Source organism: Mastomys coucha, unplaced genomic scaffold, assembly GCF_008632895.1.
Source record: "Mastomys coucha isolate ucsf_1 unplaced genomic scaffold, UCSF_Mcou_1 pScaffold12, whole genome shotgun sequence".
NCBI classification, from domain to species: domain Eukaryota; kingdom Metazoa; phylum Chordata; class Mammalia; order Rodentia; family Muridae; genus Mastomys; species Mastomys coucha.
In genome coordinates this window covers 12,055,626-12,065,549 of record NW_022196894.1, presented here as the reverse complement: position 1 = coordinate 12,065,549, position 9,924 = coordinate 12,055,626, and the positions used below count along the sequence as shown (strand labels likewise).

Below are 9,924 nucleotides of genomic sequence, written 5' to 3'. Positions count from 1 at the left end.
CTTTGTTTTTTGGAGGGGAAACTGGGAATGGAGAAATTTACATGTAAATAAAGAAAATATCTAAAAGATAAAATTACACTTTGCATAGGAGGGAAAAAACACATGCAATTAAAAATGCACTCATTATATAATTGAATTGTGCCACTTATATGGAATGCTTCCCTTCTTTACCATCCTGAAGGCTTTCCACGGAGACTGCGCGCTCCTATGGCCAGGTTTAGATTGAGAAATCTGTAACTCACACACACACACACACACACACACACACACACACACACACACAGAGGGGGGCAGTTTATTAGGTTGGGGAGAGGGTTTTGTAAGGTAGCTGCCATGCCAGAGTTCTAAGGACCCACATAAGAAGCCAAGAACAGTGGCCAGGGGTCTTTAATGCCAGTGCTGGGGCCAACAAATCCTTGGAGCTCACTGGCTATTCAACCTAAGCAAACTGGAAAAAAAAATAAGGCTGCTATGAATATAGTGGAGCATATGTTCTTATTACATGTTGGAGGATCTTTGGGGTATATGTCCAGAAGTGGTATAGCTGGGTCCTCAGGTAGTACTATGTTCAGTTTTCTGAGGAACAGCCAAACTGATTTCCAGAGTGGTTGTACCAGCTTGGAATCCCACCAGCAATGGAGAAGTGTTCCTCTTTCTCCACAACTTCTCCAGTATCTGCTGTCACCTGAGTTTTTGATCTTAGCCATTCTGACTGGTGTGAGGTGGAATCTCAGGGTTGTTTTGATGTGCATTTCCCTGATTACTAAGGATGTTGAACATTTCTTTAGGTGCTTCTTGGCCACTTGGTATTCCTCAGTTGAGAATTCTTTGTTTAGCTCTGTACTTCATTTTTAGTAGGGTTATTTGGTTCTCTGGAATCTAATTTCTTGCGTTCTTTGTATATATTGGATATTAGCCCTCTATCAGTTGTAGGATTGGTAAAGATCTTTTCCCAATCTGTTGGTTGCTGATTTTTGTCCTATTGACAGTGTCCTTTGCCTTATAGAAGCTTTGCAATTTTATGAGGTCCTGTTTGTTGATTCTTGATCTCAGAGCATAATCTGCACTCCTAGACCTAGTATAGGACACATAGCATACTCATCAAATTTGCCTACTAAGTTCCTGAAAACCTAGCTCCTCATCACCTCCCCACTCTTCCCCGTCCCCTCCACAATTTCAACACTCCAAGGACTAGATCCTTTTTTGTACCAGCCTAGCCTGAGGCCTGCTGTAATCTATCAATGAACATACAATTAATAAAAGGATTCCACATGCTCAAATTACAATTCAAAAACACAGTGTGAAAGACCAAAACGATGTATACTCTCCAAACCCACAACTCTTAAAAAATGCATCCCAATGAGAATTATTTAGATGACCCCAAAACACAGAGTTTAACTGTTGGCCACCGGCCAACATCTATTCAAAATGGCGCCGACTTCACTTCCATACCATTGGTAGCCGCTTGGCGCAGGCGCGATAGCAGTGACGCGTCTCTCCTTCGGCTCTCCCCCTCCCGATGGGGATATGCTAATAAGGTGTTTGCACTAAACTAATCAGACAGTAACACGTTTGCTCACCCTCCTCCAGCGGGGGTAGGTTACTGAGGTGTCTGCACTGTGCACCAGACAGTCTCACCCGGCTATATAAGCCAGCAGCTCCAGGGTATTGGGGTCCTTCGCTTCAAACTTCAAGAAGAGCTCCTAATAAAGTGCTGCTGAGAAGGATCCTGTTGCCACATCATTCTTGCTGGTGAGACCAGTCGCGACATTTAACAGAACACAAACAAATTCAAGGAGTTTAAATAATACATGAGCAAACGGAAAAACTTAAAGTTTGTCTAACCATGAATACCTAACTGATGCTCAAGACAACATAAATATATGACTGAATGAAATGATTAAGATAACTCAGCATTTGAAAACTGAGTTCACTTACAGAGATCAAAATACTAACAAGAGCTTATGCTGAAATGAGGAAATAATTCAATAAGCCAATTATAAAATTCAAGAAAAATCTTGCAAGTTGGATGGATGGATTATAGCATATTAGGACTTGAAGTTAAAGTTGACAAATTAGACCACTCTGTGTGTGTGCATGAGTGTATGTAATATTAAATATTTATAATACGTTAAATGAACATGTGCAAATTATGGAACAAAGACCAAATCTATAAATTAAAGGTAGAAGAATTCTAAGTTAGTAACATAGAACAGATCTTTAACAAGATAACAGAAGAAAATAACCCCAAATTAGGAAAGGCACACCCATCTAGTTACAAGATGAATATAAAAGATCAAATATGGCCAGAAAGGAAACTCCCCTCCACACATAATATCTATAACACTAACTATAGAACAAAGAGTATTGAAAGCTGCAAGAGAAAAACCACATGTCACAGGTAAAGGAAAATTCATCAGAATTTTTCAGTAGAACGATTGAAGTAAAAAAGAACCTGGAGTAATGCACTTCAAGTTTGAAAAGACCACAGATAGCAACCTACATTTCTGTATCCAGGAAAGCTATCCACCATAGTGGAAGAAGGAATAATAAAAACTTTCTATGATATCAACAAGCTGAAGTGAATCGTGTCCACTATACCAGCTCTAAAGGGAAGGCCAGAAGCAATACTTTGACTATATTAATGGCACTATAACTACTAAAACTTAAAATAAGATGAAGAAAACAAAACAAAATCAAAACCAAACTGTAATCATATGCTTTTCAATATTAACTTTAAGTATGAATGGTCCAAACTTTCAAGTCTGGACCTGGTATAGATGAATGAATTAACACACAAAATTCATCTTTCTGTTGTGTACACGAAACTCATCTTCAAAGATAGATACCACTTTTTAGTGAAAGGATAAAAAATAATACTTCAAGTAAATGGGAACAGAAAGCAAGCAGATGTCACTATACTAAACGATTTCACACTAAAACTAATCAGACGAGACCAGCGAAGACTTGAGACGCATAAGCATTGCACAGCTAGCTGTACCACCAAGTCGAACTCTGTCTCTGTCACTCTGTGGACATTAAAGACTTTAGAAGCCATTTCCTATATAAGGATTTGAGGATCATCTATCCATCTACAGTATATTTGAATTGACAAACTTAGCTTGACTCCAGTTATCCATCTTAGGCTTTACCTTGAAAACATATACTTTAGCTATTAAATATACCTTATTTTTATTTTGCCATGAATGCATGGAGTTGTGGTGAAAGTGTGAATTTCCCTATAACAAAGATGGCTGCCAGCCATGTAACTGCCTTGTCCAAGATGGCAGTGGAGTTATAACTCCATCCTCTTTCTCCCAAAGTCATGATGGTGACCAGTCATGTGATGTTTATCTATCATCTATACTTTCCTGATGCCAGTGTGGGGAGACCTGGAAAGGGGATAACATTTGAAGTATAAATAAAGAAAATATCCAGTAAAAAAGAAAGACACTTATTTCTAACTAATGGAAAAATCAATCAAGACAGTATATATATTTGCCAAACTCTGCCAGACCCAATTTCATATAATGCCTACTATTAGACTTAAAGACTAAGTTTAATTCCAGCTAAATAACAGGTGATGTTAATATGCTTTTTCTCCAAGACACAGGTCATATAGACAAAACCCTAGAAATATCAGAAATGAGTGAAATCATACAACAAATACACATAATAGATATATGAAGAATATTTCATCCAAACACCAAAGAATACATGTTTGACTCTACAGTTCATGGAAGATTATTTAAAATAGACCATACACAGGATGTAGAACAAATTTTGATAAATTTTAAAAATGGAAATAATTTCTTATATCCTCCCTAATTATAAAGCAATAAAGATGAAAATCAACATCAAACAAATCTATAGGGATTATGTAAATCCATGGATATTAAACAATTCATTACAAAATAATGAGTGAGTCAAAAAGAAATTAAGAAAGAAATAAGTTTTCTAGAATGAAATGAAAATGAAAACCCCACTACAAAGTATCTGGACACATTAAAAGCAGCTCTGAGAGGGAAATTTATAGCTCTAACAGCACAAATAAATTACTTAATGATGCAACTTAAGAACTTGGAAAAGCAAACCAAAATGAATTCAAGGGAAAAATAATAAATCAGAGAAGAAATTAATGAAATAGAAACAAGCAACATACAAAATTAGTATAAAGAATACATACAAACAAATCAAAAAACTGGTTTTGAGACGATTAGCAAGATTGGCATATCCTTGGCCCATTTATCTATTCATTTATCTATTTATGGCTTTTTGAAACATGATCACTCTATGTAGCTCTATCTGTCTAGAAACTAACTATGTAAACCACTCTGGACTCAGAGATTCACTTGCATCTACCTCCTGAGTTCTGGGATTTGAGGCATGTTCAACAACACCTGACTCCTTGTCCCATTTAACAAAAATAAAGAAAAAGAATACTTAAATTATCAAAATCAGAGATGAACAGGGAAACATTATAACAGCTACCAAAGAAAAACTTGAATGAATCCCTTTAAAATCAGAAATGAGACAGGGATGTCTACTATCCTCATTCCTTTTAAATATAATGCTTGAAGCACTACCTAGAGCAATATGAAAAAAGAAGAAAATTCAAGAGATATAAATTGGAAAAGAACAAATCTAAATATAGTTATTTTCAGATAATATAAGAAATTGCAAAAATCCTGCAAGAAAACTTTTGTAAATGATAAACATAACAACATACTAAAGTACAAAATTAACTTAAACAATCAGTACCCTTTCTATATACAGACATGCTAAGAAAATGATGAGAGAAACAATTTCATTCACAATAACGTTAAAAAATATATCTAGGAATAAATCTATGCAAGGAAGTAAAAGCTGTCTACAATAAAAACTTTAATGAGATAAGAGAAGAAAACAGAGATGGAAGATCCTTCAATGATCATTCATTGGTAGAGTACTGTGAAAATGAAATCCTATAGAAAGCAATTTGCAGATTCAATGCAATCACAATCAGAATCCCCATGACATTTTTCACAAAAACAGAAAAAAAATCTAAAATTCATACAGAATCACAAAATATCCCACATTGCCAAGTCAAGCTTGAGCCAAGAAGAGGAGAGAAAAGAAAAGAAGAGAAAAGAAAAGAAAAGAAAAAAACCAATCAATATTTGAGGGATTACAATTCCAAATTTCAAGAGATACTACAGGGATATAATGGTAAAAGGAGTACGGAGCAGGCCTAAAAACAAATAAATAAGAGAAGACTCAGACACAACTACTAATAACTACAGCGATTGTATATTTAACAAAGAAGGGGAAAATGTGCTCTGGAGAAAAGAGAACACCTTTAACAAATGGTGCTGGGAAAACTGGATGCCTACATGTAAAAGAATGATATAGATCGATTTATCACCCTGCACAAAATTCATCTCCTGCATTAATCAAAGACCTCAATTTGAAACCTGAAATGCTGAACTCAGTAGAGGAAAAGTTACCCGAATCCTAGAAGATATGGGTGTAGAAAAGAACTTTCTGCATAAGAATTCATTTATCCAGGAATTAAACCCAATAATTGTCAAATGGGACATGAGAAAACTAAAAAAGAAAAAAACAAAACAAAACAAAAACCCTTCTGTATAGCAAAGGAAACCACGAAGAGTGAAGAGGAAGCCTACATAACAGAATAGGAGAGAATCGTCCGTATAATCAATAAAGGGTTAATGCCCAGATTATACAAAGAACTCAAAACCAAAACCAAAACCAAAACAAAACAAAAAAGAAGCAACAAAATAAATGACTTAATTTTTAAAAATGTCTAAGAGCTGAATGGAGAGTTCTCAAAAACAGTGGGTAGGATAGGGGATGGGGATAGGAAGGAGGGATGGGACATGACATGACATGACATGACAAACACTTCTTTAGGATATGTCGGAGACCTGGGATTGGAGAGACCCCGGGGAGTCTATGAGGGTGAATTTGGCTGAGGTTCCTAGCAGTCAGAGATATGGAGACTGAAATGGTCACCTCTTGTAGCCAAGCAGGACTCCCACTGGAGGGATGAGGACATCAGCCTACCCTCAAATCCTTCAACCTAAAAGTTGAATAATTGCAAGAATAAAGATGGAGCAGAAACCGAGGGAACAGCCACCTGATGACTGGTCCATGGGCAGGAACCAATGCCTGACACTATTAATAAATAATACTGTGCTATGCTTGCTGCCCGGAGTCTAGCACAATTGTCCTCTGAGAGTGTCCACTTAGCAGCTGACCAAAACATATGCCACAGAGACCCACAGTCAAACATTAAAATGGAACTAGGGGAGTCTTGTGGAAGAGTTGGGGGAAGGATTGAGGGACCCAAAGCAGGGACTCCACAGGAAGACCAACAGAGTCAAACAGCCTGGACCCTTTTTTTTGTTGTTGTTTGTTTTTTGTTTTTGGTTGTTTGTTGTTTGTTTGTTTTTCGAGACAGGATTTCTCTGTGTAGCCCTGGCTGCGCTGGAACTCACTCTGTAGACCAGGCTGGCCTCGAACTCAGAAATCCACCTGCCTCTGCCTCCCAAGTGCTGGGATTAAAGGTGTGCGCCACCACCGCCTGGCCAGCCTGGACCCTTGATCAGTCCCAGAGACTGAACTACTAACCAAAGAGCTAGTGTGTACTGGACCTAGCCCTGCTCCCCAGCCCTCCAATATATACAGCAGATGAGCAGCTTGGTTTTGTTGGGGGTCCACCAACAACTGGAGTAGGGGTTGTCCCTGACTCTGTGGCCTGCCTGTGGATCCTGTTCTCCTAACTGGGCTGCCTTGTCTGGCCTCAGTGGTAGAGGATGGGCCAAGTCCTGCAGTAACTTGAGGTGCCAGGGTGGGTTGGAACCCTGGGGTGGGCTCCATCTTCTCAGAGGAGAAGGGGAGAGGAAGGGGCTATATGAGGGGAGCACTGGGAGAAGAGGGAGGTCTGAAATCAAGTGAGTAAATAAATTAATTAATGGAAAGCAAACAAATAATAAATAGAAAAATAAAAATGACTAGAAATACCTTTTTTTGAGATTTTTATTTTCTTTATTGAGATACTTAAGTCTTGGGTACATCAAAACCAATTTTTGGGATGGGGAAAACAAACAGAACCCACAATAGAAAAAAAAGTTATCATCTGGGCCACAACAGAACCCAGAGAATATATTCTTATAATTGAAAAATTCTAGGTGCTTCATCATTGACGTTTTGATACAAAATGACCTATTGAATTAAAAACTTGGTTCTTGGTATGGAGATCCACAGACAAACTAGGATGTCTTCAGACTTTAGCTGGATGCCATGAGGGGTCATTTGGGTTTTTTGACTCTTTTTTTCTTGTCTAAGGGGTAGCAGCAGCAACACTGCCCACCTTCTGGGCAGCTTCTGTCTTGGCATGACGAGCCTGCAGGACTGCCACAGCTTCATCCACCTTGGAACGGAGGGATTCGGGGGACTCCAGCACGTGCAGCAGCTCAGAGTTGTCGATTTCCAGCAGCATTCCTGTAATTTTTCCAGCCAGGTTTGAATGCATTGTTTGGATAAGTGGGAACAGACGCTCCCCCAGCGTCTGCTTCTGCTGGAAGCGTGGCGGGGAGGGACGCTGCAGCCAACAAGAAGCCATGGATTGCAGCCTGGGGGCCCTGCAGCTGATGAATGGCAGGGTGAGGGCTGCAGACACTGGAGGCCAACTTGTATGGAGCCACAGTCCTGGGGGCAGTGGCACCAACTGTAGCAAGAGGTGCAAAGTTTAGCACAGCTGTAGGGACGCCACGCCGCCGACTCTCTGAGCAGTAGTAGGAAGGCCGGGAGCATTACCAGTTGGATCCAGATGTAGAAGAGCTGGACAAGGCTCAGTCTGTAGCAGAGCACTTGGCATTCCTTGGAAGCCTTGAGGTCTCCAATCTTGCTAACAGTGTGGATTAGGCCTCATCTGTGCTAACTGATTAGGCCTGGGTAACATGAAGGTCTTCCCTGTGCCTGCAGAACTGTGGGCACAAAGTAGCCACCAGCTACAGGCTGGAGCCGATTTAAGATGGCATTGGCAGGGAATGCTCTCATCCCAGCCACAAGCTGCAAATACTGGTTAGTCAGGTGAACCCTCAGCTCTTCCTTCCTTTGGGCCAGGGAGACATTCAGCGGCTTGGAGCCCACAAGGCGTCGTTCATCTCGGTGATAAGCTTCGGTTGCCTCTTCAGGAGAGAAACAGACAAAGCCAAACCCTTTGCTTCTTCCATCTTCTTGCATTCACCTTTGCACTGGTGATTGATCCAAAAGGAGAAAACTCTTTCCTTAATCAGTGGTGTCATCCAAGTTCTTAATGTAGAGATTTACTCCCTGGTACCGACTAATCCTCTCCTGCTTCAACTGTTCAAATTTCCGTTTTAATTCAGCCTGACGTTCTACTGGTTTTTTGTGCACGGCCTACAAATAGAACTTTCCCGCTCATCTCTTTTCCATTCATTTCTTCCACAGCCTTATTGGCATCCTTGTGTTTCTCGTAACTTACAAAGCCAAAGCCTTTGGACTTCCCACTGGAGTCTCTCATCACCTTGACACTCAGGGTCTTACCAAACTGGCTGAAGAGCTCTTTCACATTCTTCTCCAAAGTTTTTGATAAAACATTGGTGAATTCCTTGGCCTTGGCCCCAAGATCAGCTTCAGTCTTTGCCAGACTTGAATCTGCCCACAAACTTTGTGGTCATGGAGGAGCATGCGGTTAATCTTCTCGATGGCCTTGTTAGTGGCGTCTTGGGTCTCGAAGTGGACAAAAGCCCTCAGAGCAGTTCTCATCATATGCATCATACATCTCACAGGACAAGATGTTTTCAAAGGCAGAGAAAGTGTCATACAGTGCCTTGTCTATAGATTTGTCCAGGTTCTTGATGAAGACAATTTCCCACACCCAGTCTTTCTCAAAAAGGGATCCCTCTGAGACCACATGATGCGGATTGGCTTTCCCTTAATCACGTCAAATTTCATGGTGTCCAAGGCTCTCTCAGCATCAGCTGGCTGCTGGAAGTTGACCTAGGCATAACACAGAGAGCAGCGGGTGATTATATTGCAGCAGACCAGGATGAGCAGCACAAGGCCCTGCAGGGCTGAACTTTTCGGTGACGTCTGAGTGCAGATCGCCCACGAGGCCATGGGGTAGGGGGCAATGGACAAGACCATTCATCTCCCCACTCCCCACAACCCCGGTCCCCCGCAGGAGGACTTCTTACAAGGCCTACTGCAGGACAAAAGGGGCTCTGATGAGCTGTGGCACTAAGGGCAGAGCACAAGTGGCACCAGCGACAACAGGAAAGGCTGGAGCAGAGAAGCTCTGAGGCAGGACCAGAGTGCGGGACGACTTGCAAGGACCGCAAATACCCCAAGACAAAAGGCTCTCAAAAACAATATGGCCCTCTCCCAGAGTTTGTACTCTTCAGCTGTTCTGGCTTGGGGCTTAAAAAATAAAAATTAAGGTAGGGAATCCCCTTACAAAGGGGACTTTTTTTTTTTCTTTTTTTCAAGAGGCAGTAGGATGCTGCACTCACGGCCGCCTTGGGGACATGCCTTTCCCAATAATTACAGGCCCCGGACTCAAGCAGCCCCGGAAGGGGAAAAACAAATCTTTGAGGGTGTCAGGGAAGGGCCGGGGCGCGGGGCTGCCACACCGCTCAGGAGGCTTGCAGAGGCGGGCTGGGCCAATTGGGATGGCTTACCACCTGATGGAGAGCCAAGCAGGCAGACAGACAGGCCAGAAGTTGTGAAAGTCACTTCCCAGCGGGCTCCCAGCACAAGTCGCTGTTTCGTTCTCTTTTTCTTCGTTTTCTTTTTTCCCTTTTTCTTTCTTTCCTTCTTTCCTTCTTTTCTTTCTTTTCTTTTCTTTTTTCTTTTTTTTTAACGTTTTTTGAGGCTTTTTTGGTAGTTTTTTTT

At 41.0% G+C, this 9,924-nt stretch overlaps 2 pseudogenes across 1 annotated transcript; one reads left to right on the top strand and one right to left on the bottom strand.

Moving 5' to 3' along the window:
- Positions 1–7,023: 7,023 nt before the first annotated feature.
- Positions 7,024–9,181, bottom strand: LOC116086234 (annotated as a pseudogene). Its single transcript, XR_004116853.1, has one exon. The product of XR_004116853.1 is annotated as a polyadenylate-binding protein 4 pseudogene (transcript).
- A 376-nt stretch (positions 9,182–9,557) lies between these two features.
- Positions 9,558–9,924, top strand: part of LOC116086233 — a 1,947-nt pseudogene continuing 1,580 nt past the window's right edge.